Source organism: Doryrhamphus excisus, chromosome 14 (genome assembly GCF_030265055.1).
Source record: "Doryrhamphus excisus isolate RoL2022-K1 chromosome 14, RoL_Dexc_1.0, whole genome shotgun sequence".
Classification (NCBI taxonomy): domain Eukaryota; kingdom Metazoa; phylum Chordata; class Actinopteri; order Syngnathiformes; family Syngnathidae; genus Doryrhamphus; species Doryrhamphus excisus.
Window position 1 is genome coordinate 19,756,945 of NC_080479.1, and position 27,349 is coordinate 19,784,293.

A 27,349-nucleotide genomic window follows, 5' to 3' on the forward strand; every position below is an offset into this window, starting at 1 on the left:
AATCGAATGGAACAGAGTGAAGTATGGCATGGAGATGAAAGTCCGCTATGAAGGAGTGCCAGAGAGGTGGGCGGGGCTTGGTGAACAATAGTGTACAATGTATTCACTCGCTCTGAATTGAGTCTGGGCCACATATCAATATTTTTAAAATATTGATATTTCGTTGAAGCATGATATCAAAACCAAGCATGATGGATATTAGACTCCATGTGTCCTGCTGCGTTTTTAGTGTTTTATTGTGTTTTTTTTTTATTACTTCCTTGTTGTTTTCATGCCATAGCGACCCCTTAAGCAAGTGTGCAGCTATGAATGCTCATCTTGTTACGTTTGTAGCTTGCCGCTTTCTCCATTGTGAGCAGCTGTTAGCTTCGAGCACCCCTTTGCTACACCGAGCAATGGGATTTCCCTGCGGTGATATGAAGGAGGAGAGGCTACGTAGCCTAATTTTCCAAAATATTACTTTTTAGCTAAATAATTACCCTTCTGTAATCCTTCTGTAATTCTGTAAATTTTGACAATAGACAAACCCGAAATGTTTATTATATGAACCAGAAAACCTGCAGCTAGCATTGTAGCTAACAATGTAGCACTAACAACGTTAGTTTGTTTCCCATTCCAGAGTAAGCAGATTTAGTTTTGTTTGGTCAGCTCGTTTGGCTAACAAGCTTCCGTTGAGCTTAAATGAGACGGTGGACATTAGCGGGGTTCCCTAACGACCTCTGAGAGCCTATTGGACGGTCTCCACAGTAAAAGCCCCGTCTAATGGTACCTTTTTATATTCTTTTCATCTTACTTCATTTTTGTTGATTGTTGCCAACATTCCTGTAGGGGATCGCTAACTGGAAGCTAGTTTGGACTAGCGCGCCTTCCTTGAGTGAAATGGGTATCTTGTGATGTGATAAACAGATAAGTCCACCAGGAGGTTTATTTCGGTGCGTCCAGTGTGTCTTGTTTACGTTCTCCGCTAAGCGCTATACTTAGCTTGTGTGTGCAAATGCAGACAAAGATGTATTTCCTTTGTGACGGGAGTGGCTAACATCTTTAAGTCTGCCCTGCGGGTCAAGCTGAACCCGGCTTAACATATTCATTAGTCGATGCCGCCCATGCATGCTCAGACTCCGTAGATAGCGTAGAATATGCTAACCATGCAGCGTGGGAGTCCGCGTCCCCCCCCCCTGTGGCTTCTAGACCTACATTCCTGGGCTGTAAACCTGACAAAGTTGTAGCGTTCCGAGGCTCCACTTGGGAAGCGACGTGTCCCTGGTGGAATTCTGGACAGGTGATCTAAATTCCCTGATAAGTAGTGTTCTCTGAACCCCCTCTCGGAACGACAAAGAGTAATTGGCACCATTGGTTGCCTTAGCTATGTTAGCTCTTCCATCGTATGATGCTAGGCTAACACTCTCACGCCTCGCCTGCATCCCCGGGTTCTCGTGGTCTTTGTGCGCCACATGACATGGAGGTTTTACACAACAGTCCACTAGGCGCTAATTGTTGGTCCTTCACATGCAGTTCTTCAGCCAACGTTTGGTTGGGATGGTTTTTCTTGGTGACTGAAACCTGCAAGATGTTGTTGATAAATATTGTTTGCAATGATGTACGCGTTGGATAGTTGACATGGAAGTACAGTCTTGGCTCTGTTGGATGTTTTTTCCTTGCCTCCGTCACCATAGTGCTTGCATGTTATGGTTTTCTTTGATATATGATAGATGGTTCTAGACCTGATCTAGACCTTAGTGTGGCACTATTTGTTCTGGGTGTGTTGACATAACCGCTGTTGTTAATTAGAGGGAGTTTTTCCTTGCCTCTATCGCCAAAGTGCTAGCAAATGTTGTTTTTCTTTGACGTTTAAGGACCATGGTTTTTAGAACTGATTCATGTAGCACTACATGCTTTAACAAGAGGTTTCTTCTTTAGATGGAGTTTTTCCTTTCCTCTCTCTCCAAAACGCTTGCATGTTCTGGTCTTCTTTGATGTATGAGGAGTGGGGTTCTAAACCTGCTTCATCTGTGTCGTGAGGTAACGCTTGCCGTAGATTAGCGCTCCTGAAATATGTCTATTTTGGTTTTTGTCCTTTGAGGGAGTTTTTTTCCTTAGTTTTTCCTTGCCTCTGTTGCCAAAGTGACTGCATATCATGGTTTTCTTTGGTGTATCTGTAAGGCGTCTGTTCAGAATCAGTAATAAAGAAAAAATCTAGGTTCATATTGTAGTACCAGGGAGTTTTTCCTTGCCTCTGTCACCAAATTGCTTACACGTTCTGCTTTTCTTTGACATATGAGAAATGTGGTTCTAGACCTGCTCCATCTGTGTCTTCAGAGAACTTCTGTTGTGAATTAGTCCTACACAAGTCCTCCTTAGATGGTTTTTCCTTGGCTCTGTCGCCAAAGTTTTTTGTTAGTTGGTTATGTTTGACGTAGAAGAGCTCTAGACCTTCCTATGCCATCTTTATCTTTAGGTAACTTGTGAACTGACCTCAAAAGAAATGCAGGTTTCTTCCCTTTGAGGGAGTTTTTCCTTGCCTCAGTTGCCAAAGTTTTTTGTTAGTTGGTAATGTTTGACGTAGAAGAGCTCTAGACCTTCCTACGCCATCTGTGTCTTTAGGTAACTTGTGAACTGACCTCAAAAGAAAAGCAGGTTTCTTCCCTTTGAGGGAGTTTTTCCTTGCCTCAGTTGCCAAAGTGCTTTCACATTGTGGATTTCCTTGACATATGACAAGCGTGGTTCTAGACCTAATACAGTATGTCTAAGTTCTGTTGTCAATTAGCGCTACAAGAAATCTAGGTCTCGTCCTTGGAGAGTTTTCCTTGGCTCCGTCGGCAAAGTTCTTCGGTTCTTCGGTTATCTTTGAGGAATAAGGAGCATGGCTCCACACCTTCCTTGTGTAAAGTTGGAAGTGCGGCTAATTTCTGTTGTCAATTAGTGGTGTAGAAATATACAGTTTCTTCCCTGGGGGGGGGGTTCTTGGTGGCCAATTTATCAGGAATCCAAGTGAGGATTGTTTGACCTTGGTAGGGGGGGGGGACTCCTGCTTTGTGGAAGACTTGTGGGAATAATAAAGATCCTTACGTGGTGTTGGCGTGTGGACGTTGTCACGCGGGACGGTGGACCCGCTGCTCCCAAACCAGCAGGTTCCGCTTAATGAGCAAGCGTTTGCACAAAACAACAACAAAAATGAGAGCGCCCCCAACATCAAGCCAGTTCCCCTCCCCCAGCCTCCGTCTCGCATTAGCGTGAACAGGAAGTTGGAACCGTAAAGAGGCTGACAGTCCATCCTGGAGGAACGGAAATAAAAGCTCTGAAAGGCGGGAAGGAGTGGGCTGGGAGCGAAGGAGCCGCCAGAGACGTACGGAAAAGTCCAAGGGCCACCCTTGGGTCTTATTTTATGGGCGCACTTCAACGCCGGCGCCGTAATTACCGTATGTAGATGATGATGACTTGTGACCTTGACCCCTACTCCTTTCAACCTGCTTCCTTTCGCCGCAAATGTTGTTCTCGGGGAGAGCCGGCATGACTCCGGCTGCTCCGGGACCATCCCAGGAATGCTGATGGAGTTGTCTGGCTGCACGCGTGTCTCTTTTAATGGACGCGCCGCACACGTGCACCGAGCGTGTGCGGGAACGTCGGTTGCACCTGATGCCCGTGAGTGAGTTTACGCCGCCGGACGTGTGGTCTCTTGCGTAATGAAGGACGAAGCGTCAAGAAGGGACGATTAGCATTCCGCCGGATCCTGCAGCACCTCACCTCCACCCTTCCTTCTGTCTCCTCCTCGCTCCCTCGCCCCTCCCGCCTCCGTCCTCGCATTCCTTGCGCGAGCTTCAGCGGGCGGCCGCCGCAAAAGAATATCGCAGTGTGGCATCGCCATGGCAACGGCCACGGTTTCTGACATCCGTAACGCGCCGAGCGTCGGCACTGTTGATCCGCCAGACAAAAATAGCAGGTTAGGACTCCCTCCCGCTTCGGCATGGCAACAGGCATGCGGGAGGAAGAAGAGGAGGATGATGATGATGATGATGATGGTGGTGGTGATGATTCCACACAGGGACACGTGTATCGCATTCACTGACGCATGTGAGCCCAGATTCGCCCGTCGCCGCCGCCGCCCCCACCTGGATGCAATTAGCCAAAGGGGAGCGCGTCAGGAGAGGGGCGGGGCTTCTTTGTGCCCGTTTTGAAGGTGAACTCTTATTACTCCGACAGACGATGACATCATCTTCAGGCACATTAGATGGACGCCATCTTGTCCCGGACAGGAAGACCTGTGTTGTGGTATTTTTTTTACTTGATTATGGTTTTTTTGGGCAAACGCTGATTTGTGGCTAAGTCAAAATGTAACAGTGCACCGAATCCATGACCACGCTCTCGTTTATGAGCAGGAAATCATCTTAACCCTCAACGATGGGCGTGACGTTGGAACGTTTGAGACCAAAAGAGCCGGCCATTTTGGTGGGTGTGTCCCCACTGATTTTCACTTTCCCTTTCTTTTTTTTTTTTTTTGGTGTCATCAGTCGGTAAGTGTGCTAACAGGGTCTGTGAAGGACCCTTAACCATTTGGCTAAGCCAGGGGTGGGCAAACTACGGCCCGGGGGCCACATGCGGCCCACCAAGCGTTTGAATCCGGCCCGCCAGTTGCTTTCTAACTTTTAACATACGTACATGCTGGCAACATGACTTTCAAGTCGGATGTCTTATTCAGTGAAAAAAATATTAATAAAAATAAAAAAAATAAAAATGTAAAATTAGTTTGTAGTTTGATGTGGTCTGAAGTTTAAAATGCTCCAAAAAAGGATATATGGAACATATTTAAAACATATATCTAATAGTCTGACACTTTTACACATAAAATTATACAAATAGGTAAATAAAGAAATATATAATATAATATATTAAATATAATATCATTGATATATATAATATAATTAATAATAATCATATAATTATAATATATATAGATTAAATATAATATAATAAATAAAATTTGACAAATAATTCAAGGTGGACTGTTAAAATTATAAGCATATACATATATACAAATAGAATATATACAAATAAATAAAATATATAAATAATGAATATATATAAAAATATAAAGATAATAAATATATTATATAATATAATTAATATATATTAAATATAATAAATAAATACAATTAGACAAATAATTCAAGGTGGACTGTTAGAATTATAAGCATATACATATATACAAATAGAATATATACAAATAAATAAAATATATAAATAATGAATATATAAAAATATAAAGATAATAAATATATTATATAATATAATTAATATATATTAAATATAATAAATAAATACAATTAGACACATAATTCAAGGTGGACTGTTAGAATTATAAGCATATACATATATACAAATAGAATACGTATATACAAATAAATAAAATATATAAATAATGAATATATAAAAATATAAAGATAATAAATATATTATATAATATAATTAATATATAGATTAAATATAATAAATAAATACAATTAGACAAATAATTCAAGGTGGACTGTTAGAATTATAAGCGTAAAATAGTGTGTGTTATTAAAAAATATATTCTGCCCCCCCCCCGGTTCTGCCCCCGGTTTTACGACATAAACCGAGGACGACCTTCCCACGATAGGTGAAGAATTGTGCTTTTCCTCGTGCTTTCCAAAAATGGCGCCTGGATGTGAAATGAAACATTGATGCAACATTGAAAAATGGATAAGATCCCCAGCGCTCGCCCCCAGCGCTCGCCCCCAGCGCTCGCCCCCGTCCCTGCCCCGGCTTCCTTCCTTTTATCTGGCATTCAGGTAGGGTTTAATCAGCGCGCATCAGATTGATCCCGCTCAGCGGCGGAGCAGAGCGTCGCCGCGGCTGGTTGCGTCCAACGAGGGGAGCGTGCGGCATTAAAGGCGCGGCCAAAGACGAGGATGCTTTGTTAGCCCGGACATAAAGCACAGCGGCTCAGATCAATGCCTTTTCAAAGCAAACTGGGTCATTAAGGGATAACCGCCACCCACCTCGGCCCTCTCTCATTGACCACCTCCTGGGGGGGGACCGGGGGGGCGTGCAAAGACCTCACACGCTCTTCCTCGGCCAGCGAGGGCCGCTTGTTGTCTTTGTGAGGATAGTGTGTCATGCTAGGTGGACTTGTGTTGCTTTGCGTGTCTTCCAGCCACAGGAAGCAGCGTTACGTAACCGCACACGGAAAACCCCGGATTAGCCATTGTATTCCCCTTTATCCCATTTTGCTGTTGGGGGATTCAAGTGGCGACCCCGTAGCCAAATTTGAAAGACATCAAACTTGAAAATGAAGACTGTTGCAGCAGATTGCTAAAAAATTCAAGACTGTATTCTTATAGAGGATCTTTGACTTGCGTTTTTTTTTAAGTAGGCGCATAAAAAAAGGCAAGGCAAGTTTATTTTAAGAACACGGGATCATTCCAGAAGCCCATTCCTGTCATGTGGAGGATCTTTTTGCAGTCGGTTGTTAAAAATAGCAGAGCACTAAGGCCATATAGATGATCTTTGACTAGCATATTTGCACCGCATTCCAAAAAATGTGAGAATCTTGTTTTGAATTTTTTTTTGCAGAAGGTCCTTAAAAACAGCAGATTTCTCCTCTGAAATTAAGCATCCCTCATATAGAGGATCTTTGACTTGTTTATTTGAAACAGATTCTGAAAACTGCATATAGAGAATATTTGACTAGTTTTTTTTTTTTTACAGAAGGTGCTTAAAAACGGAATATTGCACCTTCTCATATAGAGGATCTTTGACTAGTGGAGTGTTTTTTGCAGTCGGTCCTTAACAAAAGTGTTGCTGTCATATTGAGGAGCTTTGACTGGCTTTTTTGTAGCAGAATCCTAAAAACAACAGAGCGCTCTAGTAAAATAGAGGATCTCTGACTCGCGTTTTTTTTTTTTTTTTTTTAAAGAAGGTTCTTATGGTTCGTATATACATGATTTTTGATGTGGTGGATCTTTGACAAGAAATTTTACAGCTTGTTCCTAAGAACAACAGAGCGCTCCTGTAATATAGAGGATCTCTGACTAGCAGTTTTTTTATTATTATTATTTTTATTTTATTTTTTAAAGAAGGTTCTTATGGTTCACATAGAGGATTTTTAATGTAGTGGATCTTTGACAAGGAATTTTGCAGCAGATTCCTAAAAACAGCACAGCACCTCCGCATATAGAGGATCTTTGACTGACTTGTTTTGCAGAAGGTTCCTAAAACAGCAGATGACTCCACTTTATATATAATTTTTAGCATAAACATATTTCTTCTGATTTCATGAATGACTACTAAGGACTAAATCATACATTTGGTGAAATATAAAAGTTAAGGTAAGGCAGAATATGGACTCTTCCAAACATCCTTTACCATTCCGACTCCTCTCCGGCGAAAACGTGTAATTAAGAGGGAAAATTGTCCCGGTTTCAACTCGCAAGCTGCTCCAAATGGAGCTTCCGTAAAAGCAGCCACCTTCTTTGCTGCGACTCTGAGACTTTTAAGAAGATTATGCCAAAAGCAGGTTTTGTGTAGCCCGATATTATTCCTATCGCACGCCACGAGCGCCGTGTCAAGTGAGGGGAGTCGGTTTCCTGGATTTTCATGAGCGCGGCTACGTCCTTCTGGCTTCTTTTTGTGCTTCTTTGGAGGAAAGCTCAGTCTTTGCACTTTTTCCACAGCCTTGTCGTACACCCAAAAACATTGTATTTGTATATGTTGTCAATGAGAATTTTTTAAAATAGTTTTTTACATTTTTTAATAGTGTTAAAAAAAATTGAGAAACTCCAATATATTTTGAGGGGCACTTGATAAAGCTGTGCATTTTCTCACTTTTTTCACTTTTTTTCACTTTGCTGGAATGTCGAAAACATTTTGTGTGGTGTGTTGCATTTTAATGGGTGTATGCTAGACCAACATGACGACATGATGCGTACTACTGAAACTAAAAGTACTGTCATTACTGTTATATGGCGGAATTGCTGCATTTATTTTATTGTTGGGTTGAGGCTTACCAGTTGGAATAATGTACACTTCAACTTAACAACAGAAAGATGAAATGGTCACATTGTCTGTGAAAAAAGGCCATAGAACCGACAATGAAAGGAGGCTTAGATCAAAGCCTTGAGGTCCGCCACAGGTTTAGTCTTCAATGAATATCAGTATGTTTTGTCTGATGTTTATTGGTTTTTAGTTGTTTTTCTCTAAACAGGCTGGATCCGATCAAGTATATCTGCTTTTTTGAATACATATCCAGGTGAGACAGATAAACATGTCAGCAGATAGCATGAATAATTGAATAAACAAAAGATTAGCTTCCACACAAAAGCTAGCACGTACTGCTAAGGCAAACTAAACTTATAGAGTTTAAATAGTTCCAAGAAAACAGGCAACAGGGGTGCAATGGTCTAGTTTTTAGTTGACAGTATGCAAAGCGTTTACACTACAGCGTACTATATAATAACCCACAATGCATTGCACTTCTACCCGAGCTGAAATCGACAGGCTGAAGCTAATTTGACTTTAGCTCTAAACTCTTTAAATACATCACTTTATTGACATTTTTTTATATTTAAAAAATATTATTAATTTTAGATATAAATATATATTATATATATATTTTATATATATATATATAATATTTAAAAAAAAATAAAAAAATGTTTTAATCAGGCGAGAAAGTGGCCATTTAGATCCGGAGTGTGCCGTTTATTTGTCCAAATACCAACCGTTTACAATTTAGTTCGGACGAATTCGGCAAAAATTTAAGCTAGCCGAAGTGAGCAACGCACTTTCGGTTATTTTTATTTTTTTTCTCATACAAAAAAAAACATAGTAATAAATCACTGCTTTTACTTTGAAAACAAGAAGGCAACTAACTCGTAATATATCCTGCTCGACATCGCCGTTTGGTCCATCCTATCCAACGTTTTTTTTTTTTTTTTCGTGTTGACGTTGCATTGCATCCTGGGTAATTTGGGTATGAGTAGTCAGCTGATGATACATACTCAACATTTTTGGCGAATGCAGTATGAATCCGGAAACTACTCGGATACTGCCAGTGTAGACACACCGCATACTAAAACGTTAGCATGAGTAGTCGGTAAGTATGCGGTTTCCAACACAGTCCTGGTCTGGGTTTTTCCATTCCGCTACTGCTCCTTATCCCGCCTATCCCGAAGTTGCGATCTGTCATCTTATTTAGTGTGTGGGGGGGGGGGGGGGTAGGATATCGAGGACACAGGCTTCCGTGTTGTTTTGTGTGTTAAGCCGACAGCGGCGTTATCAGCGCATCACGAGAGGGGGAGGGGGGGAACGGGGGGGAGGGGGCACTCCAAGGACTCCAAAGGTGCACTTGCCGTTTGTTGACACTCCAGCGGCTAAATTGGACACGTGGCTCAGAGCGGCCGAGCCTGTTCAAGTGGATCCGGGGTGACCCGCTTTCATGTTGCCCCCGTCCATCTGCCGTGCGGCGTCAAGTCGTTCCATCGGTTTCCATCGGTTTCCATCGGTTTCCATCGTTTTGTTGCGTCGCCTTTTGTCACAAAAACCGCAGATTAGCCGACAGCCCGTCTCCTTCCTCACCTTCACGTCTCCTCCTCCTCATCCTCCTGCTGCTCCCCTCTTTCTTTCTTTCTTTCTTTGCGCCTCTCTCGCTGCTCCCCCAGACTGCTGTTGCTAGGCAACAGCTGATTGACCAATTAGAAGTGGTCCAAATGAAAAGCAGTAAGCGGAGTCCCTGCGGTTGCAGCCCCGGGCTTGTATGCACGCCGTACGCTAAAGGCACGGCGCAGCGGCCCGAACCGAACGTCCTGCTGGTTTTTATTCCACGGGTACTCAAACGCAACATCTACTCTAAGGACTGGGATTTCATGTTCAGATGCGGTTTTCTTTGTCTTTTCTTGCTTGGTACCCGCCTCACCTCAAAACTGGGTTTCGGCTTCAAACAAGGTTGTGGACAGGTTTCAGATCCAGGTTCAGTAAGGTTTATGGGCCGCTTACAGTGTCCAGTTTTTTTCCAGGATTAGGGTGCAGTTTCAGTAAGGGTATACCTTCCAGGTTTCAAGGCCAGTTGCAATACAGTGTAGAGTTAAGGTTCAGGTCCAGGTGTGAGTCCAGGTCCAGTTATGTGTCAATACAGGGATGGTACCATGTGGTATGTTTTAGAGTCCAGGTACCTTAGGGTTTAATGGGGAATTTCCAGCAGGATTTTGGGTGTTCTTGGAGCTAGCTTTTGGGTCCAGTTACTGTAGGTTTCAGGGTCTAGGTCCAGTAAGTTCAGGGTCCAGTTACTGTAGGTTTCAGGGTCTAGGTCCAGTAAGTTCAGGGTCCAGTTACTGCAGGTTTCAGGGTCTAGGTCCAGTAAGTTCAGGGTCCAGTTACTGCAGGTTTAAGGGTCTAGGTCCAGTAAGTTCAGGGTCCAGTTACTGTAGGTTTCAGGGTCTAGTAGTTCCAGTAAGTTCAGGGTCCAGTTACTGTAGGTTTCAGGGTCTAGTTCCAGTAAGTTCAGGGTCCAGTTACTGTAGGTTTCAGGGTCTACGTCCAGTAAGTTCAGGGTCCAGTTACTGCAGGTTTAAGGGTCTAGGTCTAGTAAGTTTAGGGTCCAGTTACTGTAGGTTTCAGGGTCTAGTTGCATTAAGTTCAGGGTCCAGTTACTGTAGGTTTCAAGGTCTAGGTCCAGTAAGTTCAGGGTCCAGTTACTGTAGGTTTCAGGGTCTAGTGCCAGTAAATTTAGTGTCCAGTTACTGTAGGTTTTAAGGTCTAGTTCCAGTAAATTTAGGGTCCAGTTACTCTAGGATTCAGAGTCTAGTTCCATTAAGTTCAGGGTCCAGTTACTGTAGGTTTTAGGGCCTAGTTCCACTAAGTTTAGGTCCAGTTACTGTAGGTTTAAGGGCCTAGTTCCACTAAGTTTAGGTCCAGTTACTGTAGGTTTAAGGGTCTAGTTCCACTAAGTTTAGGTCCAGTTACTGTAGGTTTAAAGGTCTAGTTCCACTAAGTTTAGGTCCAGTTACTGAAGGTTTTAGGGTCTAGTTCCACTAAGTTTAGGTCCAGTTACTGTAGGTTTAAGGGTCTAGTTCCACTAAGTTTAGGGTCCAGTTACTCTAGGATTCAGAGTCTTGTTCCATTAAGTTCAGGGTCCAGTTATTGTAGGTTTTAGGGTCTAGTTCTACTAAGTTTAGGTCCAGTTACTGTAGGTTTAAGGGTCTTGTTCCAGTAAGTTCAGGGCCCAGTTACTGTCGGTTTTAGGGTCTAGTTCCACTAAGTTTAGGTCCAGTTACTGTAGGTTTAAAGGTCTAGTTCCACTAAGTTTAGGTCCAGTTACTGAAGGTTTTAGGGTCTAGTTCCACTAAGTTTAGGTCCAGTTACTGTAGGTTTAAGGGTCTAGTTCCACTAAGTTTAGGGTCCAGTTACTCTAGGATTCAGAGTCTTGTTCCATTAAGTTCAGGGTCCAGTTATTGTAGGTTTTAGGGTCTAGTTCTACTAAGTTTAGGTCCAGTTACTGTAGGTTTAAGGGTCTTGTTCCAGTAAGTTCAGGGCCCAGTTACTGTCGGTTTTAGGGTCTAGTTCCACTAAGTTTAGGTCCAGTTACTGTAGGTTTAAGGGTCTTGTTCCAGTGAGTTCAGGGGTCCAGTTACTGCAGGTTTTAGGGTCTAGTTCAGTAAGTTCGGGGTCCAGTTACTGTAGGTTTTAGGGTCTAGTTCAGTAAGTTCGGGGTCCAGTTACTGTAGGTTTAAGGGTCTTGTTCCAGTAAGTTCAGGGCCCAGTTATTGCAGGTTTTAGTGTCTAGTTCCAGTGAGTTCAGGGCCCAGTTACTGTAGGTTTCAGGGTCTAGTTCTAGTGAGTTCAGGGCCCAGTTACTGTAGGTTTAAGGGTCTAGTTCCAGTGAGTTCAGGTCCCAGTCACGGTGCACGTGGTGGCCCGCCAGTCCAGAATGAACCTAAGTGGGTGTAATTTAGTGTGAAGCGAGCGAGGCGAGTGAGTCAGCTGCTGAGCCGTAATGGAATCCTCCGGGCCGAGCATCAGGGAGCCAACCCTGATGGATGTGTCTTCTCCCTGATGGAGCGTGTCTCTGCCGGGGAGGACGACAATGATGGAATTTGAGAAGTCCGGTGAAAGGATCCCGGACTTAGGACATTAGGACATCTTTATGATTAGAAGATGTACTTCATCACAAACGTAAACACGTACTGCTGCCGCCTGGAGGTGAGTGTAGGAGACCTCCAAGGTTGGTCCATGATGACCAGATGAGAGCAGCAAAACGCTGCGTCAGCAATTTGAGGCTGCAAATAGCAAATAAGCGGACTTGTTTAAACCAGACCTTGGTCCTGGTGCACACCGCAAGTCACGTACGCCTCAAAGACAGGCAGTGGAAGGATGGGGGGGACCCCTGAGACCGGAGAGGATGAAAGGCAGCACGGAATGCCAAGCAAGGACACGGAGTGTTTGTTAGGAGGATAAACATGGAGTCACCCAGGTTTTACCTTCAGATCCTGCATTTGGTTTTTCATCTCCTGGGTTCCTGTTGAATCGGCTATTCTTCACCCTTTTGGTTCCTCAACCAAGGGTGTCGAAACGTGGTAGGATGTAGTATTTTAGTACCCAATTATACTGATTGCAAGTTCGAGTCCAGATGCCTACCGGATGCCTCCCTGGTGAGGTGTTCCGGGCATGCTGTTTTTGGGAAAGCCTTGGAACTGCAAGCTGTGACTAGCAAGTCTGGACTTCCCTACTGAGCTGGACTCAGAAAAGCTAAGGAAAATGGCTGCCAATATTTGATATATAATATAACGCAGGGGCGTCAAACTGGTTTAGACCGTGGGCCATGTGTAAGTTATGGTCACTTCTAGCAGTGAAACCAAATAATGTATAATCCTGTTTTGTCATCAAATCCATAATTTATTTTAAATTATGATTTTTTTTAAACAATTGTTTTATTTTTACATCATTTTAACATCATCTAAATACAGTAAAATAAATCTAAAATGCATGTAAAATATTTTAAAATCATATTAAAAATAATAAAAGATAACCCTACATTTTAAAAAAAAGTAAAAACTAAAGAAATTAATTTAAAAAATCAAATTGAGCTGTGATTTAACGTAATCTTAGGATGCAAAGAAATGGTGGCAGGTAGGATAAATAAGGTTTTTACACGGCAATAAACAAACATCACAACACGGAAAGAGGTAAAAAAAAACAACAAAAAAACAATAACACTGAAGGCTAAGAGGTACACAGAAAAGGTGACCCATTCGCTCCAAACAGGAAACAAACGCAACAAAACGAAAAGCGGAAACATCTACAATCGACCACCCAACCAAAAAAAGCCCGCGTGTCCTGAGGAACATGACAACCGAGTCCAAATTGGTCCACACGGGAACCAAATATTGCGATTGTTTGTGCCCCCGTCCATCCCGAGACCCCCTTTAATTAGCAACCAAAGTGTCTAAGATGATGAAGGGAAAAGCTAGCCAGGCGACGGAAGGCTGAGATGGGAGATGAAGCGCCATGACGAGACGTGAGGAGCGTCAAGCGAGGGATGTCGCGGCGACTTATCATCACGGCCGGCGACATTGATTAGCGCCAGGTGGCATAATTAAACCCGAGCTGACACCGTGGTGACATCGCTCCCACGCCGCCGCCACCGCCACCGTGGCATGAGCTGCTCGACATAAACTTCTGGCGTTACCTGCTTTCCTTTAATGAATTGTCTGCGTTGCGTAAATATTAGCCCGCTTTCTGACTGACAGGCGATAAAATGAGCTCAGACTTTAATGTGAGTGTTTGGCTTCCTTCGCCGTGGCCCTCCGTGTGTCTCCTCGCCCATCATAAGACATCCTGCACCGTGTCTTCGGGATGTTGGGAAGGGAAGGTGATGCTTGTGTCGATGTCACCTCTGTTCAAACCCTCCTCATCATCATCATCCTCATCCTCGTCCAAACTGTGAAATGGCTTCCTGTCATTTCCCGCCTAGCCGACTCAAAGTGTAAAAGCACGACGTTTGAGTGGGTATGTCATTTGACCCCCCCAATTAATAATTAATAGTAATTAATAATATTAGGAGAATAAAGTCATAATATTGAGAGAATAAACTTCATTTTATGGGGAAATAAATAGTAATTTTATGAGAATAAAGTCATAATATTGTGAGGGAAAATGCATTTGATGCTTATTTTGCACTGAACAGGAAGTGATTGTGTGCAGGTTTTAATATGCTGTTTCTTTAATCGTGGTAAATGTTTTTTTTTCTAATATTATGACTATTGTTACAATATTATAATCTTTCACCCAAACTTCTCATAATATTAAAAATACTAAAAATAAATAAATGTTCTTTAATATGCTACTAAAATGACAGTATTTTGGTTAATAATATTACAGGTTTCTGTTTATTCTTTTTTTTCTCAATATTTTGACTTAATTTATGTAAAATTACAGCTGCTTTTTCCCACTTCAGCTGTTTTTTTTATTTTTCAAACATTTCAAATTTCTTGTTAATTTTCCTCTCGTAAATGTGACTTTATTACCATAATATTAGAACTTTATTGTTGTAACATTATAACTTTTTACGCAACCTAATTTTCCTAATTTTATTCTGTGTTTTCTTTGTTTCTAATCATTTTTTTCTGTAATATTTCACCTTCATGCTAGTATTATTTTTCCTCCAAATATTACACCCTTGTTCTGGTGTGATGATGATCCTATTTTTCTTGTTAATTTACAAATTTCAGGTCACACCTTTGCCATAAGAGCTGATTTTTGCTGTTGTTTTTAACAGCATATTTTAAATGCGTGCTTGGGCCAACACAAGCAGTCTTTTGGACACCCGTCTTGTAAATTCTCCGTTTGGCACATCATTATCACTTAGGACTGCTACTGAAAAGGAATATTGACATGTGACATCTTCATGTTGACACCAAAACACCAAAACCAGCCAACTTACACGTCAGAGTTATTTACCGCCACCCTGATTTGATTTAATGGCGGTTGTAAAAGTTCGGCGCCATGGCGCCCTGGCGCCCTGAGTGTGAAATGTGAGCAGCGAGGAGGAAGATGAGGAGATATAAGCGTCGATGCCGGTGTGTGTCATATCTTCATATGGTGTTAGTTGGTGGAGCGGTAAAGGCTCCTTTACCGCGTGTCACTCCGCCCGGCGACAGCATCGCTCCATGACGGCCATCTGTCAGGTGCCGCCATTGGACGAGCCGCCTTGCGTGCTGGAGTGCCAGCTTCTCACTTTGCTGGGCCTCAAAGCCAAATGGACGCTTCTGTTCTTCGCTTTGCGGCCAACTCTGCTGCTGCACCTTCACAACAATCCCACGCCGCACTTTTGGTAGCACTTTTGGTAGCACTTTGGTGCGCTTTGCTACCGCTCTCACGCCAACTTATTTGGCTACTTCCGGTTCGCCACTAGTTTGCATTGGTGATGTCGCCATTGTTGTTTGATCCTTTCAATGTGCTTCTCTGCTTCGGACTTTTATTGTGACACGTGGAGGTATCGTTATTTATTATTTCTGCCATACAATGGAATGCATCTATAGTAATGTAATGTATAGTTTTTCACTATTAATTGTTTCCAAACCCCCACCGTGATAAGTGATTCCTGATTTACAAATGGAATATTGACCTTGTACATACACTTTTTAACATTAGAGCCCTCTAGACCTGAAATAGCACCCCTATAGTCACCTTTAAACTTGTATTACCTCACATAGTACACATAAAAAGAGAGCATCAGAAGTAATACAACATTATCAGAGACCTCTAGACATGAAATAACACCCCTATAGTCACCTTTACACTCGTATCACCTCACATAGTAGACATAAAAAGAGAGCATGAGAAGTGATGTATGATTAGAGCCCTCTAAACATGAAATAACACCCCTATAATTACCTTTACACTCGTATTACCTCACATAGTAGATATAATAAGAGAGCATCAGAAGTAATACAACATTATTAGAGACCTCTAGACATGAAATAACACCCCTATAGTCACCTTTACACTCGTATTACCTCACATAGTAGACATAAAAAGAGAGCATGAGAAGTGATGTATGATTAGAGCCCTCTAAACATGAAATAACACCCCTATAGTTACCTTTACACTCGTATTACCTCACATAGTAGGTATAATAAGAGAGCATCAGAAGTAATACAACATTATTAGAGCCCTCTAGACATGAAATAACACCCCTATAGTCACCTTTAAACTCGTACTACCCCACAATGTAGACATAAAAAGTGAACATACGTAATACAACATTATTAGAGCCCTCTAGACATGAAATAACACCCCTATAGTCACCTTTAAACTTGTATTACCTCACATAGTAGACATAGTAAGAGAACATAAGAAGTAATACAACATTATTAAAGCCCTCCAGACATGAAATAGCACCCCTATAGTCACCATTAAACTCCCATTTCCCAATTTAAGACATAATGCTAGCATTGGGAGACTTCCTTCTTGATTTTTTTTCTACTTCCTGTTGTGGCTATTTTCTCATCAAGGGACACCAAGTAACCAGTGTACTTTTGGATGCTTGTTTAAATGAAAGTTGTTAGTCGGTGAGAATATTTCTATCATGATTAATGGCATTATGCCCATAGTTAACTCATAATTAATCAAAGATAGGAAGACATTTTTATTCATAATAAGCAGGGATGTAAATCTTTGTCTCATGGTGTAAACGATTGGATACACATCTGGACTCATATGCCCAGCTACCACCGTATTAAAATGGCGCCATTGTTCACCGTGTCCACGTACGTACCTCACCACAATACCACAGTATATAATAATAACTTTGAAGCCACACTTACCATTCATACCCTTTTGTTCGCCATTTCCTGTCAATATTCGTTTGGACTCGGGGTCCACGCCCACCGCTGCATCCCAAACTACGGTGTGAGCCGAGGGTCAAACAGGACGTGCACGGGTTAATCGCATGTCAATAAAGGTGGCGAGGCATGACCGTATGGACGCCGGCTGGTTCGGTGAGCGCCACGGTCAGCGTGATGGCGTCCGCCCCGGACAAAGGATCTGCACGAGCAGAGCCGACGCACCAGAGTAGCTTTTAACCGTAGCAAGCGTGACAAGCGTGAAGGCGGGCCTTGGAGCCACTAAAAAGAAGTGGAGCATGAGAGGGAAAACAAAGCCGAGTCTGTGTGAAGATAGCATGAAGATAGCATGCTACTCCAGGCTAAAAGGTGCTTTTCTTCCCAAAGCTGGAGGCTTTCTTTCCCACTTCTTCTGCTCCGCAGCTTTCAGGTGCAAAAATCTATGGATTTCCTGGGGAACTTTTTCACCCAGCACGTGGAAAGTCGACTTTTTAAGGTGAATATTCCTTTCTGGACTGGATGTCCTGCACTTTATGGCCCTCTGGGAAGGACGTGTGCTGCATGTATATTTATATATATTTATATATATATATATATATGGATGCGCTTCCGTGTATAACCTTCACGGGCCTCTGCAGTCAGATGTCAGCTTCTACCTCACATAGTAGACATAAAATGAGAACATGAGAAGTAGTATATTATTAAAGCCCTCTGGACATGAAATAGCACCCCTATAGTCACCTTTAAACTCGTATCACCTCACATAGTAGACATAAAAAGAGAGCATGAGAAATAATATATTATTAGAGCCCTCTAGACATGAAATAGCACCCCTATAGTCACCTTTAAACTCGTACTACCCCACATAGTAGACATAAAAAGTGAACATAAGAAGTAATACAATATTATTAGAGCCCTCTAGACATGAAATAACACCCCTATAGTCACCTTTAAACTCGTATTACCTCGCATAGTAAACATAATAGAACATGAGAATTAGTATATTATTAAAGCCCTCTGGACATGAAATAGCACCCCTATAGTCACCTTTAAACTCGTATTACCTCGCATAGTAAACATAATAGAACATGAGAATTAGTATATTATTAAAGCCCTCTGGACATGAAATAGCACCCCTATAGTCAGCTTTACACTCGTATCACCTCACATAGTAGACATAAAAAGAGAGCATGAGAAATAATATATTATTAGAGCCCTCTAGACATGAAATAGCACCCCTATAGTCACCTTTAAACTCGTAGTACCCCACATAGTAAACATAAAAAGTGAACATAAGAAGTAATAGAACATTATTAGAGCCCTCTAGACATGAAATAACACCCCTATAGTCACCTTTAAACTCATATTACCTCACATAGTAGACATAAAAAGTGAACATAAGAAGTAATACAACATTATTAGAGCCCTCTAGACATGAAATAACACCCCTATAGTCACCTTTAAACTCATATTACCTCACATAGTAGACATAAAAAAAGAGCGGGCATGAGAAATAATATATTAGAGCCCTCTAGACATGAAATAGCACCCCTATAGTCACCTTTAAACTCGTACTACCCCACATAGTAAACATAAAAAGAGAACATAAGAAGTAATACAACATTATTAGAGCCCTCTAGACATGAAATAACACCCCTATAGTCACCTTTAAACTCGTACTACCCCACATAGTAGACATAAAAAGAGAGCATGAGAAATAATGTATTATTAGAGCCCTCTAGACATGAAATAGCACCCCTATAGTCACCTTTAAACTCGTATTACCTCACATAGTAGACGTAAAAAGTGAACATAAGAAGTAATACAATATTATTAGAGCCCTCTAGACATGAAATAACACCCCTATAGTCACCTGTAAACTCGTATTACCTCGCATAGTAAACATAATAGAACATGAGAATTAGTATATTACTAAAGCCCTCTGGACATGAAATAGCACCCCTATAGTCACCTTTAAACTCGTACTACCTCACATAGTAGACATAAAAAGAGAGCATGAGGAATAATATATCATTAGAGCCCTCTAGACATGAAATAGCACCCCTATAGTCACCTTTAAACTCGTAGTACCCCACATAGTAAACATAGAAAGTGAACATAAGAAGTAACACAACATTATTAGAGCCCTCTAGACATGAAATAGCACCCCTATAGTCACCTTTAAACTCGTATTACCTCGCATAGTAAACATAATAGAACATGAGAATTAGTATGTTACTAAAGCCCTCTGGACATGAAATAGCACCCCTATAGTCACCTTTAAACTCGTATTACCTCACATAGTAGACATAAAAAGAGAGCGAGCATGAGAAATAATATATTAGAGCCCTCTAGACATGAAATAGCACCCCTATAGTCACCTTTAAACTCGTACTACCCCACATAGTAAACATAAAAAGTGAACATAAGAAGTAATACAACATTATTAGAGCCCTCTAGACATGAAATAGCACCCCTATAGTCACCTTTACACTCATATTACCTCACATAGTAGACATAAAAAGAGAGCGAGCATGAGAAATAATATATTAGAGCCCTCTAGACATGAAATAGCACCCCTATAGTCACCTTTAAACTCGTACTACCCCACATAGTAAACATAAAAAGTGAACATAAGAAGTAATACAACATTATTAGAGCCCTCTAGACATGAAATAGCACCCCTATAGTCACCTTTAAACTCGTACTACCCCACATAGTAAACATAAAAAGTGAACATAAGAAGTAATACAACATTATTAGAGCCCTCTAGACATGAAATAACACCCCTATAGTCACCTTTAAACTCATATTACCTCACATAGTAGACATAAAAAGAGAGCGAGCATGAGAAATAATATATTAGAGCCCTCTAGACATGAAATAGCACCCCTATAGTCACCTTTAAACTCGTAGTACCCCACATAGTAAACATAAAAAGTGAGCATAAGAAGTAATAGAACATTATTAGAGCCCTCTAGACATGAAATAACACCCCTATAGTCACCTTTACAAGTCGACTTTTTTAAGGTGAATATTCCTTTACGGTCCTCTGGGAAGGACGTGTGCTGCATGTATATTTATATATATTTATATATATTTATGTATATATATGGATGCTGTTGGGTGTATAACCTTGACGGGCGTCTGCAGTGGGATGTGGGCTTGGGTTTGGCAGCATGAGTGTGTAAATCCCATCCATACAGCTGCATATGTTTGCTCCTTCTCTGAAGAGAATAAAGTGCAGACGTAAATCCGCTAATAGGTGACAGCTGTGTTTATGTTTTGGCTCTCGCTCGCCTAGGATTTATACGCCGCCGGCACGCCTCAATTCCGAAGCTTGATTCATGGTATTTACTGTTTTTACGCGCGTACAAGATCGTTGGAGATACATACAGTAAATACAGTAAATACGGGCGCACGTTGGGCCACCTCGTGCCGAGACATATCGCCATCCTTTCAAGCTCAGCCGCGTCCCCGCAATGAGATTCACGTAGCCGAAACAACCTGATTGGATGGGGGGGGTCGATAGGAAGGAGGAGAGGCAAAGGGAGCTCATCTTCATTTGGTCTATTAAAGGAGAGAAATAAGAGGCGGTGACCCGGGGGTTGTCCCCCCCCCCAAAACAGCTCATACTTTTTTCAAGGTTTGGAACGTATACTACTAATACGTACATATACTAATACTACATATCAGAAAAGCAACATTCCTATGCAGACGTAATATTTGATATACCGTATTTTCTGGACTATAAGTCGCTCCGGAGTTTAAGTCGCACAAGGCCAAAAATGCATAATTAGACAAAAAAAAAAAAAAAAAACATACATAAGTCGCACTGGAGTATAAGTCGCATTTTTGCGGGTATTTTATTTTCCAAACTACTTGACCAAAACAGACATTACATCATCTTGGAAGGCAAATTGTAACAATAAAATAATAGACAACAGGCTGAATAGGTGTAAGATATGCTAACACAATGCTTATTATTATTTATTATTATTAATTATTCGTTATATATGAACAAAAAAAATGTCCAGTGTTCATGTAACATAAGCAGTTTTATCAAATTATAAGTCGCTCTGGAGTATAAGTTGCAGGAACGGGCAACCTATGAAAAAAAGTGCGACTTATAATCCGGAAAATACGGTACTTTTATATACTTTTATATAAAAACTGTTAATTCCTGTCAATAATGACATTTTCTGAAATTCTTAAATTTTTTCAACTTTTTTGTTAATTAGTTTTCTAACATGTTACATATTTTATGGTTTCTTAAAGCGGACCTATGATGCTTATTCCACTTTTTGGACCTATAAATGTAATTAGAATGTTGTATTCCGGTGTTAAACCATGCCAAAGTTTCCGATCATGAGGTTTATGTATTTGGAAGTTAGCCCTGAAAGAATTTTAGGGTGGCTCAAAACGCTCTGTTTCAAAAGGCGAGGTAAAACTGCACCTTTGTGATGTCACAGAGGGGCGGACTTCCTTATATGGGCGTGTTTGTAAGCAGACAAGCCCTCCCCCAAGCACTTCTACTCTGTTTACTTGCTAGCAAAGCCACGTTTTTTTCCAATTCCTAACGACGCCACCATCGGGAACAAGTGCTTGGAGTTCCTGATTCCCTAAATTCCCAAAAAGAAATGCATTTTCATTCGTCAAGGGCATTTCACACAGGACTCTTTAGTGAAAAAACAATGCATTGCTTTCATTTCTGTAGCATAGAGAATAAAAAGGGTTTCAGGTGTAAGCCTTGAGGTGCACCACAAGTTTAATCTTCGTCTCATCTCAGGACTCCGTGCACCGGATCTGCGACTCCAATTAAGCGTTCGCCGACGATTCACTCAAGATGAAAATCCCGTGTGGTCCCACGCCAACTGTCCTCCCATTGCGTCCGGTGGCCCAGGGAGGGCAGCACCTGCTGACGAGCCCGATGGCCAAAGTCAAGCAGCTGAGCCCCCCCCCATGAAAACAAACACCATCTGACCAGCTGACGTTAATAATAATCCCTGTGTCGCGCTGCCAACTCCATATGTCGCCGACATCGCAGATCCAGGCTGGGAATGACTCCGTTGCTTTCTCATCTTTGGCCTGATCCGTGGCGTTCCCGTTTTGTCTGATTCGATCATGAAGGACAGTGGACACAATCTATTTGTCCTTGGAATTGTTTGGGTTTTCTCGTCCTTCAATTTCATTTCAGCATGGATTTTGATTCAGCTCCGGAAAACTCTCCAATTCCCATTAGCCACGCATGACACCATCCAGGTTTAAGCTAATGGAAGATCATGGACCAGACGACATCGGAGTCACGATGTAGCCTTTAGCCTGGTCATAAGGCTAGCACTAGCGGCTAGCACTAGCGGCTAGCACTAGCGGCTAGCACTAGCGGCTAGCACTAGCGGCTAGCACTAGCGGCTAGCACTAGCGGCTAGCACTAGCGGCTAGCACTAGCGGCTAGCACTAGCGGCTAGCACTAGCGGCTAGCACTAGCGGCTAGCAGGCCGGAGAAGGCGTTTCTACAAGATGCATATACATAATCCACACTGGCTTATTTTCGGATATTTTTTTAAATTAACCATTCATTCATTCATTTTCTACCGCTTATCCTCGCGGGGGTGCTGGAGCCTATCCCAGCTGCCTTCAGGCGAGAGGTGTCCATCCAATCCCAGGACACATATAGACAGCAAAACTAAAGACCTCTAAGTGCCTAGCGTGCTCGTGGACTCAAAGGACTACGTGATCGACGTTTTGCTCTGCTAACGCATCCCATAATGGCGGCGTCCGGCATGGCGATGACTCCCAAACGGCCGAGGATGAAGATGCGTGTGCGCGTATAGACTGCAGTTAAACTCTGAGTACACGGTCCATAGCATAGATTCTGGCTCAAATGGACCCATAATGAGGCTTTTTCCCTACCTGGCTTTGATCTCCCCCCCTAAAAGGTTCTTTATCGAAAACCTCTTCCCCTCGTTACGGAGCAGAGGCAAGGTCAGCATCAGTGACCGACACGGTGCCAGAGTGCTGATACGCTGGATTGTGATGATGAACCCCTTTGGAAGAGAATTTGTGCTGTAACTTTGCAGATGAGTCAGCGGTATTTGGTTTTGAACGATCCGGCAGAATCCGCCACAGACCACGGCCATCTTGTTTTATCATGGTGCCAGAAAACACGTCTGATGTTAGCTTGAGACGTTTGTATGTGTGAGAGGAAGTTGAAGACGTAGGGAATCGATCAGCAAGGTTTTTGGTAGCTAACAGATCTTAAACCAGTAGACGTGAGCCACGTTTGAACGATGCGGTTCAGCCGATGGGAAAACTAAATCCTGATCCGAAGCCTGTGATTCTGGAGTGTTTTGACTAATCCTTGTACCTCGACCCTGGAAATTCCCAATGCTAATGACCTCATCCTAACCGTAACCAGACCCTAGTCCAGGATGTTTTAGGTAAAACACTAGCACTGTGTTTACTTACACAAGTCAAAGATCCTCTATATGACAGGACCTCGCTACTGTTTGGAAGAACATTCAGCTCAGAGTCAAAGATCGTGTGTACCTTTTAAGGACCTATGGCAAAAACTAGTCAAAGATTGCGTGCGTGACTACCCTAACTTACCCTTACCCCTAAAACCCTAATCCTAAAACCCAAAGCAACGCTAACCCTTAACCAGTCAATAAAGTGTTGTGCTCTCGACCCTGGAAATTCCCAATGCTAATGACCCTTAAACCTCATCCTAACCGTAACCAGACCCTAGTCCAGGATGTATGAGGTAAAACATTACTTACACAAGTCAAAGATCCTCTATATGACAGGACCTCAGTACTGTTTGGAAGAACATTCAGCTCAGAGTCAAAGATTGTGTGTACCTTTTAAGGACCTATGGCAAAAACTAGTCAAAGATTGTGTGCGTGACTACCCTAACCTACCCTTACCCCTAAAACCCTAGTCCTAAAACCCAAAGCCACGCTAAATAAAGTGTTGTGCTCTCGACCCTAGAAATTCCCAATGCTAATGACCCTTAAACCTCATCCTAACTGTAACCAGACCTTAGTCCAGGATGTTTGAGGTAAAACATTACTTACACAAGTCAAAGATCCTCTATATGACAGGACCTCGCTACTGTTTGGAAGAACATTCAGCTCAGAATCAAAGATTGCGTGCATGACTACCCTAACCTACCCTTACCCCCAAACCCTAGTCCTAAAACCCAAAGCTATGCTAACCCTTAACCAGTCAATAAAGTGTTGTGCTCTCGACCCTTTAAATTCCCAATGCTAATGACAATGCTAACCAAACCTTAGTCCAGGATGTTTGAGGTAAAACATTACTTACACAAGTCAAAGATCCTCTATATGACAGGACCTCAGTACTGTTTGGAAGAACATTCAGCTCCGAGTCAAAGATTGTGTGCATGACTACCCTAACCTACCCTTACCCCCAAACCCTAGTCCTAAAACCCAAAGCTATGCTAACCCTTAACCAGTCAATGTTGTGTTATCACAGTGCAGAGCGGAACATTTGTCAATGGAAACACTTCCCAAAATGCGTTGGGAGTACCAAGCTGGAAAAGAGATGTGTTGCACAGATCCATCATTCTGTAGCCACGCCCCTTGCAGCCATAATGGATCCTCCCCCTAGTAAATACTGACTTTTACTGGCTTCCTGTAAAGCGGCTTTCATTGGACCGTAATCAGCGTGAGTTAAACCTTTATTGTTTCTCCTGGTCGGCTCGCCAGTAGTCCAGCATAAGGTGTCGGGTTTGTCAGCGCCCAACATTAGCTAGGTGCTGAGATGGCCCGGGGAGGTGTGTGTGTGTGTGTGTGCGCGTGTGTGTGTGAGTCAGCCATGCAAGTGTGCGTCCTCCACGCCTCGGCTGCGAGGTGTTGGCAAGGCTGTCATATTCAGCCACCGGTGTCGGACTCGTTGTGTCAGCTCCCCGGGGCAGCCACTGATGCTCCTATCACCTAACTCCTCTCCTCCTCGGCCTCGGCGCGCCACCGTCTTTGTCACCACTTGGCCCCCCCCGACACGTGCGCACAAGCTGGTGGGCGAATTTTGCAGCCGCGTCCCCTTGTAAAAAAAAAAAAAAAACAATGGAGTTGAAGCTATAACACCTCGTGCGGTCCCTCGGGGCAGCCGAGGCGGCGATACGCGAGCGTTACGGTGCTGGCTGGTGAGCACAGCCAATTAAGGGGCCGCCACGCAGGGCAGACTCATGGCAACCAGGGGCCCTCGCAGGACTCAATTACCGCCCTGTTTGTCAGCACCGACTAAGGGGGAATGACAGCCATGGAGGCGGTGCTGGAGAACTACAAATCCTTATGGGGAATCAAATATGATGATGGCAGCACTTTTTATTATACGCACCAATGATGGGACGGAACGCGGAGAAGCATACGCCCGTCCAAAGTGGGTCCAGAATAAAGATGGAGGACAAACTAAAATGATCAAATCATTGCGTGACTGCTGAAGGGGGAAGCCCGTTTTTATGCAATTCCATGTGAACATTCCCATAGGCAAAAAGTTCCACATTTTTCAAATGATTCATTCCATTCCAACGCCATTCAGTGCAAACTTGGATTTCCCATATTTTCCAAAAAAAATCCTTTCAATTTTGACAAATCCTGCACTTACATGTCTCAACCATTCAAACCAATTTTCCCAGAATTCCACATTTCCATGTGAACATTCCCATAGGCAAAAAGTTCCACATTTTTCAAATGATTCATTCCATTCCAACGCCATTCAGTGCAAACTTGAAATCCGGGATACCGATTTCCCATATTCCAAAAGTTTTCCCAAAAATCCTTGGTGCAATTCCTTTCAATTTTGACAAATCCTGCACTTACATGTCTCAACCATTCAAACCAATTTTCCCAGAATTCCACATTTCCATGTGAACATTCCCATAGGCAAAAAGTTCCACATTTTTCTAATGATTCATTCCATTCCAACGCCATTCAGTGCAAACTTGAAATCCGGAATACCGATTTCCCATATTCCAAAAGTTTTCCCAAAAATCCTTGGTGCAATTCCTTTAAATTTTGACAAATCATGCACTTACATGTCTCAACCATTCAAACCAATTTTCCCGGAATTCCACATTTCCATGTGAACATTCCCATAGGCAAAAAGTTCCACATTTTTCAAATGATTCATTCCATTCCAACGCCATTCAGTGCAAACTTGAAATCCGGGATACCGATTTCCCATATTCCAAAAGTTTTCCCAAAAATCCTTGGTGCAATTCCTTTCAATTTTGACAAATCCTGCACCTACATTTGTCAACTATTCAAACCAATGTTCCTGGAATTCCACATTTCCATGTGAACATTCCCATAGGCAAAAAGTTCCACATTTTTCAAATGATTCATTCCATTCCAACACCATTCAGTGCAAACTTGAAATCCGGGATACCGATTTCCCATATTCCAAAAGTTTTCCCAAAAATCCTTGGTGCAATTCCTTTCAATTTTGACAAATCCTGCACTTACATGTCTCAACCATTCAAACCAATTTTCCCAGAATTCCACATTTCCATGTGAACATTCCCATAGGCAAAAAGTTCCACATTTTTCTAATGATTCATTCCATTCCAACGCCATTCAGTGCAAACTTGAAATCCGGGATACCGATTTCCCATATTCCAAAAGTTTTCCCAAAAATCCTTGGTGCAATTCCTTTCAATTTTGACAAATCCTGCACTTACATGTCTCAACCATTCAAACCAATTTTCCCGGAATTCCACATTTCCATGTGAACATTCCCATAGGCAAAAAGTTCTACATTTTTCAAATGATTCATTCCATTCCAACGCCATTCAGTGCAAACTTGAAATCCGGGATACCGATTTCCCATATTCCAAAAGTTTTCCCAAAAATCCTTGGTGCAATTCCTTTCAATTTTGACAAATCCTGCACTTACATGTCTCAACCATTCAAACCAATTTTCCCAGAATTCCACATTTCCATGTGAACATTCCCATAGGCAAAAAGTTCCACATTTTTCAAATGATTCATTCCATTCCAACACCATTCAGTGCAAACTTGAAATCCGGGATACCGATTTCCCATATTCCAAAAGTTTTCCCAAAAATCCTTGGTGCAATTCCTTTCAATTTTGACAAATCCTGCACTTACATGTCTCAACCATTCAAACCAATTTTCCCAGAATTCCACATTTCCATGTGAACATTCCCATAGGCAAAAAGTTCCACATTTTTCAAATGATTCATTCCATTCCAACGCCATTCAGTGCAAACTTGAAATCCGGGATACCGATTTCCCATATTCCAAAAGTTTTCCCAAAAATCCTTGGTGCAATTCCTTTCAATTTTGACAAATCCTGCACTTACATGTCTCAACCATTCAAACCAATTTTCCCAGAATTCCACATTTCCATGTGAACATTCCCATAGGCAAAAAGTTCCACATTTTTCAAATGATTCATTCCATTCCAACACCATTCAGTGCAAACTTGAAATCCGGGATACCGATTTCCCA

At 42.1% G+C, this 27,349-nt stretch overlaps 1 protein-coding gene across 2 annotated transcripts in view; it reads left to right on the forward strand.

Moving 5' to 3' along the window:
- Positions 1-27,349, forward strand: part of LOC131101914 (gamma-aminobutyric acid type B receptor subunit 2-like) — a 136,530-nt gene that overhangs the window by 94,518 nt on the left and 14,663 nt on the right. The window lies entirely within an intron of this gene.